The following is a 12,019-nucleotide window of genomic DNA, read 5'->3' as shown; positions in this document are numbered from 1 at the left end:
CTTTTGGCATAAGAAGTCACCCTCAATCCACCAACAGCCTTGTTAACTAGGACGCAGGAGCGAACAGAGGTTCATGGCACTCTCTTGACCTTGGGGTGGGAAACTGCCCCTAAAGGCGGATGAATCAGCAATGATCAACGGCATGAGGATGCAGAAAATTGATCACTGCAAAAAATGGTTCAAATGGCTCTGAGCACTATGCGACTTAACTTCGGAGGTCATCAGTCGCCTAGAACTTAGAACTAATTAAACCTAAGGACATAACACACATCCATGCCCGAGGCAGGATTCGGACCTGCGACCGTAGCGGTCACGCAGGTCCAGACTGAAGCGCCTCGAACCGCACGGCCACACCGGCCGGCTTTGATCAGTGCATTAAGGACACATAATGTGTACCCACAGGACATGTGGCCTGTAATTGAAAAAGTGTCATGATGATCTCTTCTTTGGCAAAATATTCTGGAATAGTCCCCCATTCGGATCTCCAGAAGAAGAATGCCAAAGGAGAGATGACCATCAGGAAAAGACCGAAAAGCCAACAAAATGATACCGTTCTACGAGTCGGGGCGTGGAAAGTCAGAAGCTTCAAAGTGGTAGGGAAGCTAGAAAATCTGAATAGGAAATGCAATGGTTCAATCTAGATTTAGTAGGAGTCGGTGAAGTGAAATGGAAAGAAGACAAGTATTTCTGGTTAGATAAGTATAGGGTAATGTGAACAGCAGCAGAAAATGGTATGACGGTCGTATGCTTCGCTATGATTAGGAAGGTAAGGCAGAGAGTGCGTTCCTGTGGATAGTACAGTGATAGGATTGTTCTTATCCGAATCGACAGCAAACCAACACCGAGAACGATAGTTCAGGTATGCATGCCGACGTCGCAAACTGACGATGAAGTGATAGAGAAAGTGTATGAGGATATAAGAAGGCTAGTACAGTATGTAAAGGGAGATAAAAATCTAACAGTCATAGGGGACTGGAATGCAGTTGTAGGGGAGGGAGTAGAAGAGAAGCTTACAGGAGAATATGGGCTTGGGACAAGGAATGAGAGAGGAGAAAGACTAATTGAGTTCTGTAATAAATGTCAGCTAGTAATAGCGAATACTCTGTTCAAGAATCAAAAGAAGAGGAGGTATACTTTCGAAAGGCCAGATGATACTGGAAGATTCAGTTAGATTACATCATGGTCAGACAGAGTATCCAAAATCAGATACTGGATTGTAAGGCGTACCCAGGAGAAGATATAGACACATATCACAATATAGTAGTGATGAAGAGTAGGTTGAAGTTTAAGACATTGGACAGGAAGAATCAACACGCAAAGAATTGGGATATGGGATTACTAAGGAACGACGAGATACGCTCGAAGTTCTCTAAGGCTATAGATAACATCAATAAGACATAGCTCAGTAGGCAGTATCGTTGAAGAAAAATGGACATTTCTAGAAAAGGTAATCATGGAAGTTGGAGAAAGAAGGAAGTACGAAAAGGTTCGGGAAAATTCAAGAATACAGAAATACAAGTCATAGAGGAATGAAATACATAGGAAGTGCAGGGAAGTTAAGACAAAATGGCTACATGAAAAATGGAGAGAAATCGAAAAAGAAATTACTGTCGGAATAACTGACTTAGCACACAGGAAAGTCAAAACAACCTTCGGCGACATTAAAAGGAAGAGTGGTAACATTAAGACAGCAATCGGAATTCAACTTTCAATGAAGAGAAGAGAGCGGATTGGTGGAAATAGTACACTGAATGCCTCTAAGAGGGTGAAGATTTGTATATTGCGATAGAAGAAGAAACAGGAATCCGTTTAAAGGAGATAAGGGATCCAGTATTAAAATCAAAATTTAAAGGAGATTTGGGGAACTTAAGATAAAATAAGGCAGAAGGGATAGATAACATTCCATCAAAATTTCTAAAATCAATGGAGGAAGTGGCAACAAAACGACTATTCACGTTGGTGTGTAGAATGTATATGTTGGCGACAGACCATCTGACTTAGGAAAAATATCGGCCACACAATTCCGAAGACTGCAAGAGCTGTTAAGTGTGAGAATTATCGAACAATCAGCTTAGCAGTTCATGCATCAGAGTAACTGACAAGAATAAAACACTGAAGAACGGAAAAGAAAATTGGGGATGTGTTAGATGACGATCAGTTTGTCTTTGGGAAAGGTAAAGGCACCAGAGACGCAATTCTGACGTTTGGATTGGTTATAGAAGCAAGACTGAAGAAAAAGTAAGACAAGTTCATAGGATTTGTCGATTTGGGAAAAAAAAGTTTGACAATGTAAAACGGTGCAAGATGGTCGAGGAAGCGACGGGTAATATACAACGTGTACCAGAGCGAGGAGCGAATAATAAGAGTGGACGACCAAGAAAAAAGTGCTTGCATTAAAAAGGGTATAAGACATTAATATAATTTTTCGCCGCTACTGTTTCATCTGTACATCGGAGACGTAGTCATGAAAATAAAAGGAAGGTTCAGGAGTGGAATTAAAGTTCCAGCTGAAACGATATCAACGATTTCCTGACGACATTGCTATCGTGAGTGAAAATGAAGAAGAATTACGTTATGTGCTGAATGAAAGAACAGTGTAATGACAGCACAATATGTACTCAGAATAAGTCGAAGAAGGATGAAAGTAATGAGAAGTAGCAGATATGAGAACAGCGAGAAACTTAACATCAGGATTGATGATCACGAAGTAGACCAAGTTAAGAAACTCTGTTACCCAGGAAGCAAAACTATCAATAACTAACGAAGCAAGAAAGACATCGGAAGCAGACTGGTAATGGCAAAAAGGGCATTCCTGGTCAAGAGAAGTCTGCTAGTATGAAACATAGCACTTAGTTTGAGGAAGAAGCAGGCAAAAAGGAATACAAACGTCTCAAAAATGAGATCGACAGGAAGTGCAAAATGGCTAAGCAGGGATGGCTAGAGGACAAATGTAAGGATGTAGAGGCTTATTTCACTAGGGGTAAGATAGATACTGCCTACAGGAAAATTAAAGAGACCTTTGGAGAAAAGAGAACCACTTGCATGAACATCAAGAGCTCAAATGGAAACCCAGTTCTAAGCAAAGAAGGGAAAGCAGAAAGGTGGAAGGAGTATATCGAGGGTCTATACAAGGGCGATGTACTTGAGAACAATATTATGGAAATGGAAGAGGATGTAGATGAAGATGAAATGGCAGATACGATACTGCGTGAAGAGTTTGACAGAGCACTGAAAGACCTGAGTCGAAACAAGGCCCCCGGAGTAGACAACATTCCATTGGAACTACTGACGGCCTTGGGAGAGCCAGTCCTGACAAAACTCTACCATGTGGTGAGCAAGATGTATGAAACAGGCGAAATACCCTCAGACTTCAAGAAGAATATAATAATTCCAATCCCAAAGAAAGCAGGTGTTGACAGATGTGAAAATTACCGAACAATCAGTTTAATAAGTCACAGCTGCAAAATACTAACACGAATTCTTTACAGACGAATGGAAAAGCTAGTAGAAGCTGACCTCGGGGAAGATCAGTTTGGATTCCGTAGAAATACTGGAACACGTGAGATAATACTGACCTTACGACTTATCTTAGAAGAAAGATTAAGGAAAGGCAAACCTACATTTCTAGCATTTGTAGACTTAGAGAAAGCTTATGACAATGTTGACTGGAATACTCTCTTTCAAATTCTAAAGGTGGCAGGGGTAAAATACAGGGAGCGAAAGGCTATTTACAATTTGTATAGAAACCAGATGGCAGTTATAAGAGTCGAGGGACATGAAAGGGAAGCAGTGGTTGGGAAGGGAGTAAGACAGGGTTATAGCCTCTCCCCGATGTTATTCAATCTGTATATCGAGCAAGCAGTAAAGGAAACAAAAGAAAAATTCAGAGTAGGTATTAAAATCCATGGAGAAGAAATAAAAACCTTGAGGTTTGCCGATGACATTGTAATTCTGTCAGAGACAGCAAAGGACCTGGAAGTGCAGTTGAACGGAATGGACAGTGTCTTGAAAGGAGGATATAAGATGAACATCAACAAAAGCAAAACGAGGATAATGGAATGTAGTCGAATTAAGTCGGGTGATGCTGAGGGAATTAGATTAGGAAAAGAGACACTTAAAGTAGTAAAGGAGTTTTGCTATTTGGGGAGCAAAATAACTGATGATGGTCGAAGTAGAGAGGATATAAAGTGTAGACTGGCAATGGCAAGGAAAGCGTTTCTGAAGAACAGAAATTTGTTAACATCGAGTATAGATTTAAGTGTCAGGAAGTCATTTCTGAAAGTATTTGTATGGAATGTAGCCATGTATGGAAGTGAAACATGGACGGTAAATAGTTTGGACAAGAAGAGAATAGAAGCTTTCGAAATGTGGTGCTACAGAAGAATGCTGAAGATTAGATGGGTAGATCACATAACTAATGAGGAAGTATTGAATAGGATTGGGGAGAAGAGAAGTTTGTGGCACAACTTGACCAGAAGAAGGGATCGGTTAGTAGGACATGTTCTGAGGCATCAAGGGATCACCAATTTAGTATTGGAGGGCAGCGTGGAGGGTAAAAATCGTAGGGGGAGACCAAGAGATGAATACACAATCAGATTCAGAAGGATGTAGGTTGCAGTAGGTACTGGGAGATGAAGAAGCTTGCACAGGATAGAGTAGCTTGGAGAGCTGCATCAAACCAGTCTCAGGACTGAAGACCACAACAACAACAAACGTTTCAAGCACAGCATTGTGTGGTAGTGAAACATGGACTGTGTGGAAAACTGGAAAGAAGAGAATCGAAGCATTTGAGATGCGGTGTTACAGACGAATGATGAAAATTAGGTTGACTGATAAGGTAGGGAATGAATGAGGAGGTTCTGCTCCGAATCCGAGAGGACAGGAATATGTGCAAAACACTGACAAGGAGAAGGAACAGGATAATAGGACATATGTTAAGATATAAGTGAATGTCTTCCATGGTACTAGAGCGAGCTTTTGTGGGCAAAAACTTTAGAGGAAGACAGAGACTGGAATACATCCAGCAAATCATTGAGGACGTAGGTTGCAAGTTCTACTCTGAGATGAAGACGCTGGCACAAGAGGGGAATTCGTGGCGGGCCGCATCAAACCATCCAGAAGCCTGAGACATAAAAAAAAAAAAATACTGGATTTCTCGGGTACCACACGGTACCATGAAATCGGAAAAGCGCGCATAGCGAAGCCGTAAACTGTTACATGTCTTTCTTCGTCCCCCTTCAGAACAGTGATAGTACTGGAAAAGGTGGATTAGGTTTCACATCCCGTTGACGGCATTGTCATTATTGACCGTGTACATGTGAGGATTGGGGAATAGTACAGAACGAAATTGTCCATATCATTTTCGAAGAAAGTATGCCAACATTTTCCATAAATTTTTCAGACAAATCGTATGCTGAGCCCAGACGAAGAAATGAGCCATCAATAAGTCGCCATTTCGCTCGATAGTAGGAGAGCGTTACACGGGCTGTGAGCTACTGCAGAACACCGCCAAAACTGTTAACCACAGAAGACTACAGTCAAGACTGCAGAAAGAGTCAGCAGAAAAGTTGCGCCCTGCAGCGCACAATAAACTTCCATCAGCCCCAGGAACAGCAGAAGCCACGCGGACCCCCATCAAGTAACTGCAGGGGCTGCAGATATGAGCCGCGACGTGTGCCTAGAGTGACTGGACGCACAGAGGAAAACTCCAGCTGCGCGGCGCCGTGGCGTTCATCCATATTTAATGCAGCGAGTGTCGGCCGATTAGAGGGCCGGGGAGTGCATCGCGAGGTGATGATGGTCTAGCGCGGCCCCGTAATCGTGTTGCGTCCGCCCGGTTATTGCCGGCTAACTCGATTTGCGAACCCCTGGCCCTCGCGTTCAGCCCGGATGCTGCTGTGGCGACGCAGTGCCGCGTGGGAGGGGCCTCTCACCCAGAGACCCTCCTCAGCGTATAGGGCGACGCGTGCTCCGTCACACATCAAAGGCTCTCCTGGCAGCACCAGGCTTATGGTCCCAAATATCCCACCCCGCCCTCTTCCCCTCCCAAATCATTTAAAGCGGTAGGTCAATACCAAATTCTGGAGTATTCATCGAAGTATTTGCTGCCGGATGCCATCTGTTACCTCGAATTCCCAATGGATCATTCATTATCTGATGAAATGCAGCCTCAAATCTCCCGGCCGACTACCGAAATGTTTGTTCGATGTGATCAAGATTGCTTTCTGAATTCTTTATGTGTCGCTTATTCTGACGGACATCTGCGTCGTTCTTACACGATATTTCAGTGACTTTACACGCGATCCTCATCAGCTGCTGAGTCTCAGATAGCAGTTGATCAAGATAACGAGTCCCATTGTCGAAATATCGTGCAAGAACGATACCTGTCAGAATATTCAACACGTCAAGATGTCGTCAGGTCACCGGGAGAGCCTGAAGAACTACAAAAGTCTATTTTCTAACGTTACGAATGTAACGTTACGTCATGTTCTATTTCTAATAACTGCTTTTTATGTACATCTTCATTGGTCATATGCCTAGTTGGTGCGAAACCAAGCCTCCCTAGAATTTACACAATTGACCTTTCCCGTATTTTCATAGCTCAAAGAAGAGTTGGAAATTACCAAATAGTGCATCAGACTGACCTGGGTAAAGTCTAGTTTTTACAAAAAAAAAACATTTAATTCCTTGAATATAATCATTGTAATTAAGAAAATCTTAACAGTGATTTGAGATATAATTGAGATATTTCACGAACAGTTGGCTGCTAGCTTTGTAAATGAAGTGTAAAAAATACAAAATCACTGCAAAAAGTTGTATTATTCTGCTTTCTCTTAACGTACATACTCTTGATAATAACAGAATATCGACTGATATTTAAATATATTATACTTCTCGCTTTCTGAACAGAACCTGTAAATAATAATATAAAAACTATCACGTATTTTGTGAAATGATTTGCCTCAAAGTCAGAACGACTTGTCAAGCCTTTGAATAGCGCCCGAAATCATGTACAGCAAACAAGATTTCTAAGTAGGCTGTTTATGTTTTCTTATTGGCAACGTTACGTAGCGCTCTATATGAAAATCACTGGCTGTGCTGTGTGCAGTCTGTGGCTAGTTTGCATTGTTGTCTGCCATTGTAGTGTTGGGCAGCGGCAGCTGGATGTGAACAGCGCGTAGCGTTGCGCAGTTAGAGGTGAGCCGCCAGCAGTGGTGGATGTGTGGAAGGAAATGGCGGAGTTTTGAAATTACATATATTATGACTTTTGATGATATTAAGGTAAATACATTGTTTGTTCTCTATTAAAATCTTTCATTTGCTAACTATGCTTATCAGTAGTTAGTGCCTTCCGTAGTTTGAATCTTTTATTTAGCTGGCAGTAGTGGCGCTCGCTGTATTGCAGTAGTTCGAGTAATGAAGATTTTTGTGAGGTAAGTGATTTGTGAAAGGTATAGTTTAATGTTTGTCTGGGCCATTCTTTTGTAGGGATTTTTGATAGTCAGATTGTGTTGTGCTAAAATTATTGTGTGTCAGTTTAAGCACAGTCATGTATAAATTGTTCTAAGGGGACGTTTCATATGGCGACTCTGCCAGTATATCTCGCTGGAATCTTCTGATTTTTTCTTGTAGTTTGTGTAATTAGTGTAGCTTTTGTTTACTGCTAGCGCGTAATTATAGAGAGAATTTCCTTTGTAGTTGTTAGTTTTTCATTGTTGTACAGTAAAACAGTTGTGGCATGCATGTAGATTTGCACCAAGTATTTCGCAGCTGCGCTTGCAATTAACTACATATTATTTTCAGTGCTATGTTAATGTGTTCCCCTATTTTTGCTCTTCAAATTGTGTTTTTCTGTTTTGTCGTGTGAAATAGTGTGACAATAATGGCGTGTGAAAAACGTAACACTAGGCTCCAAAGTAAACTGAGAAATGACAGTGAAGACGAAAGCAGTGTGTTAACGCCACCATGTAATGAATTAACTAATATTCAAAGTAGTAATTTGGTAACTGTGCATAGGGAAATGGAGCGGGCGGCAAATAATGGTGTAGACAGTGAAACAGGTAGTCAACAGGGAAGCATTATCGATCGATCAGTCGGCAACAGCTCGCCTAAGGAATCCGAAATGACAGAACACAATACTGTAAATACTGTAGACTTCGGTTTTGGGTCCTCACCGTTTTCTCAAATGAGTCAAGACACATTTTCTGCTTGTCAAAATGTGAATGTTGCCGGTGAAAATGCACTGCCAAAACGCATAGAGAAACAGATTCCAGACACTAATACATTACTATTGCAATTAATGCAACAAATGGAACAAAATCAGAGACAAATGGGACAAAATCTTCAAAAGTTAGACACAATGGAACAAAATCAGAGACAAACACAGCAAAAGCTTCAAAAGTTAGACACAATGGAACAAAATCTTAAAAAGTTAGACACAGTGGAACAAAATCTTAAAAAGTTAGACACAATGGAACAAAATCTTCAAAAGTTAGACACCACACTTGAACAAACACGTGAAGATTGAACTACTGAATTACATAACATTGAATCGAAATGTCAAAAAGTCTGTAATAACGTAAAAACACAAATCTGTGCGCATTTTCAACCTATTTTTTCGCGGCATGAAAATGCATTACAGAATCACGAAGCAGCCATAAAAGAACTGCAAACCATTGTTCATGAAAATCATGAGACCTTGTGGGCTAAAATTGACTCAGTTGCATCTACTAATTCGGTTACGCAACTTGCAAAAACTCAGGAAAACTTAAAGGACACAGTAGATACGATTTCAACACAAATGGACACTCTGAAACTTGGTTCAGAAAAACACACTGAGGAAATAAGTACACTATCGGAGAAAGTAGCCGAACTTTCGGATAAGTTCACTAACTTATCTGCAAAGGTAGATGATGATCTGAATGACACAAGACCTGTAGCCATCACTGACACAGAAGAGTGCAAACAAATTAGGAAATTCAAAGAAAATCAGAATCAAATTAATATGCAACACCAAAGAGAAATCCGGGAAGTACAAGATCAGCTGACACAGGTAATACAAGAATTACGTATTTCAGAGGCCACTCGCGGTCCAATATGGGAAGAGGGACATAGAAATACGGAACAGCCACAAAATAATAACTCAGGGCACTTCGGAAATTATGAAAGAAATTGGCAAGGTACACCGAATTTTGAGATGGAACCGCCGACACGACGAACCAATGACCGTTATGCGACTTGCTGACACGCTGATTTTGACTATAAGCTGTTCATTACTACACGTAAATTCAAAATGTTTAAGAAATCTGCCAACGACATTCATCCACAAGCGTGGCTCCATCAATTCTCTCATTGTTTTCCTCCCAACTGGTCATTGGAGCACAGGTTAGAATTTATGTGTAGCTACTTGGAGAATGAACCAGCTGTAAGAATGCGATCGGTCATTCACGATTGTCACAGTGAAGGAGAATTTTACCATGTGTTCCTCTCAGCATATTTTTCACAAGCAACACAAGACCGAGTAAAACATAGCATCATGATGATGAAACACTTTGAACAATCTGAATTTTACAGTCTTGTCAAATATTTTGAAGACATGTTGCACAAGAATCAGTACCTGTCAAACCCATACAGCCCCTCAGAACTCATCTGCATTTGCTTAATCAAATTACCTGAACATTTACGGCATATTATTTTGGCAGGACGTTGCAAAGACGACGTTGAAGCTTTTCAGGGACTCTTACAAGAATTAGAAATTGACACAGACAGTCGCGGGATGCGAAAACAGGAAAACAATCACTACAGGTCACATCCGTCACAATTCCGTGACGACAGAAACAATAACTGGACACGACAATTCTATTCTTATAACGTAAATCGTGACCAAAAGAGACACCACCCGTATGACAACCACTGGCAGAGTAATAGTTACAGAGAGAGATCGCATTTCCGTAGTAATGAATATGACAGAGACACTCATAGAAACAGACAATTTGGCAACCAGAACAATTATTATCATGGGAGACAGAATAACTTCAGAAGCAGCGGTCGAGTGCGCAGTTACGATTCAGGGAGAAACTCTCCACCACTTAACCGACAAGAAAGAAATTACAGGAACTACCGACATGACGACAGACGATATGATCGTAACGAGAGACCTGAACTGCATCAGAACTGGCGGGATTCTCGTCACGGTGATTTTGTGGAAGTTAGGTCTCCTAATCCCAATAACGACGCGCGCCAACAAAGAAATAGACAATGACTTGCACCACAGGCTGCCGTGTGCGCCGGCTGGCTCAGAGAAAAATAACATAGACGCTAACCTTGAGAAAAATTTTAGCACTCCTCACCGACGTATACCACATGATAATTGCGTTAAAGTTGAAACTCTGCGTACTAGGAAGAGCAAAACACCACATTTCACATGTAAAACCATTTATTGACAGATAATCTGCTTTTTAACTTTGTCTTTGCCATAAAACTTTTCACTTCACATTTCTAGTATGATTTGTCAGACTTAAGAAACTGTTAACATGCAACATTTTGGTTTGCTTACGAGTGGATTCTGGATTTGAGATGCTTTCTGTGAAATGCCAGATGACACAGTGGTTGGTTTGTGTGACAGCTACACGATTATATCACGACGTTACTAATGTGTGACACAATTTACATTGTTGCTTTTTCGGAGTATCTGTTTTATATCTGCACTGTTTTTCTGAATTATTCTGGAAAGTAAAACATGTTTTAGTAGTAACTTTTGTGGTATAGCTACAAGGAGACAGCCTTTTCTGTAGCACAACAATACGTTACAGCACAGTACTTTCATCATCACAACAATAAGCGTAATAACTAAGATATCTATACGCAAAGCATTTCACTTTTGTTTATCGTGAGGTAAGTACATTGACTTCTGCAGAACTTAGCTTTCGGAGGACAATAACTACGACACTTCCACAGAGATTATCTTACAGCAAGACGCACATTTAGCGCTACAGGACATGTATTTGAGTGATTAATTTTGTACTTAACACATTTATTTTTAAAGATTTTTGAATTACAAAGAAAGTTGTTCGTGATACATTTCATTCCATTGCTGTAATCTGTAACACCTGAGGGTATAATTACATTAAACCTCAGGGGGGTACACGCCTACTTTGTGTACCATGTGTTTGGCAAGCACAAGGAGCCCTAGCTAATATGGTATTTGCTTATACAACTTTACACGTCGGTACCATATTCCTCTAACACATAAATTACACAGCTATCTGATCATTTAACTGAGAGATAAACTTTTTTTACTACGTCCGTGATAGATGTTTACGCAATTACACAGTTGGGTAACTTCACACTTATGAAATTGTATTTTGTCTGTACTGTGTGAACTCTTCATATTTTTTCAGAACCATTGTGATACTATGAGAGCTTTGAATGATGTATTTGGTATGAGATCATGATTTTTAAAGTACGTTTGGGGTATATGGCACTACTGAAATGAGGAGAGAATTTTCTTTAGGTTTAGAAATTATTTCAGAAAGCTACGACGTTTTTGAGATTTGACTGAGGTGTTATGATGTTATTATTACGACAACGATGTGTATTATGCTGCTGAGGTATGTTTATGATTAATAGGCTGAGGCTATATGAGTTATTTGATTATGCTTCATATTTATAATGATGAAATATTGAAGAGTGTCGATGAATACGTATATGTGTAATAAGGTAAGGAGTAATGAATAGTGCGTAGGGACTCTTGACTTGTGAAAAAGGATGTTGGAAACCAAGAATCGTACTTTAAGAGTTATGAAATGTGTGTAAATGTGTGAATGTATCACAATGCCGGCGAAAATTTTTTGGACACTGTTATATTCATAAGATTTTGTTTCTACACATTTGCAACGCAAATTCTTGACCTGTGAAATATTTTTATATGAGACTGTCACTGTAGCGGAAACTGCTGTCGTAAATATTTCCGTAAGAAAGTTGAGTGACCACCTGCACGTAATGCGTTTTGGGCGCCCAG

Source organism: Schistocerca cancellata, chromosome 6 (genome assembly GCF_023864275.1).
Source record: "Schistocerca cancellata isolate TAMUIC-IGC-003103 chromosome 6, iqSchCanc2.1, whole genome shotgun sequence".
NCBI classification, from domain to species: domain Eukaryota; kingdom Metazoa; phylum Arthropoda; class Insecta; order Orthoptera; family Acrididae; genus Schistocerca; species Schistocerca cancellata.
The sequence above is the reverse complement of the archived record's forward strand: the minus strand, read 5'-3'. Positions refer to the sequence as shown.